This window comes from Xyrauchen texanus, chromosome 39 (genome assembly GCF_025860055.1).
Source record: "Xyrauchen texanus isolate HMW12.3.18 chromosome 39, RBS_HiC_50CHRs, whole genome shotgun sequence".
In the NCBI taxonomy this organism is placed as follows: Eukaryota; Metazoa; Chordata; class Actinopteri; order Cypriniformes; family Catostomidae; genus Xyrauchen; species Xyrauchen texanus.
Window position 1 is genome coordinate 10,017,597 of NC_068314.1, and position 1,022 is coordinate 10,018,618.

Here is a 1,022-nt window from a genome sequence, read left to right on the forward strand (position 1 = left end):
AGCTTTTTAAAAGGTATAGCGCCACCTATTTTCCAATCTCCATAAAAGTTTGTATTCTTATTTAGAATTATATGTTGCATGTGCTCACCTATTTTTGTGATGTTTTTACTTTTCGTTTAGGATTTCTAGACTTTTAAGTATATTTTGCCATGCCCATTTTCTAAATGACCCTGTTATAGATATCCAAAGGGTAAAGATCCAAATTTTTTTTGATAACTATTGACGTAGAGAGTCCAGAGAATTGTACTGCAGACGTCTGATGTTTTCGCATACCGTAGCCATCACTAGTCAAAACTTCAAACTTTTTTCAATAACTTTTGATAAAGAGACACCGTGGAATCATTTGGCACTGGTTTGGTCCCAATCCGACCAAAAACCAAGGACTAGTTTGCAGAAGTTGTTTTTACAAAAAATCCAAGATGGAGGAATATTTTTATAGACGGAAATTAAATCGGATATACGTTTTGTTTGGTTTGAGCCAAGGATTACAATGATATAGCACTTGAGTCTACGACAAACGGTCTAGGAGTTATGAGCTGTAATATGTTTTTGATCGCTGTAGCGCCTTTTATTGTCTGATTTAGACGAGTCCGTGTTTCTGAGTAGCGAGCAATACTACTACCATCTGTCCAAGTTTCAAGTTTCTAGGTAGAAACTTGGTCGGATGGTTGCGCTACCTGATCAGTTTTATGGTGGAATAATAATAATTTTAAAAATCTTAGCAAAGACAATAGGTTTCTAGCACTTCATGCTTGAACCCCTAATAATAATAATAATAATAATAATAATAAAAGTCCTAGCAAAAACAATAGGTTTCTAGCACTTCGTGCTTGAACCCCTAAAAATCTTAGCAAAAATTATAGGTTTCTAGCACTTTGTGCTTGAACCCCTAAAAATCTTAGCAAGAACAATAGGTTTTAGCACTTCGTGCTTGAACCCTATAATAATAATAATAATAATAAAAATCTTAGCAAAAACAATAGGTTTGTATCACTTTGTGCTTGAACCCCTAATAATAATAA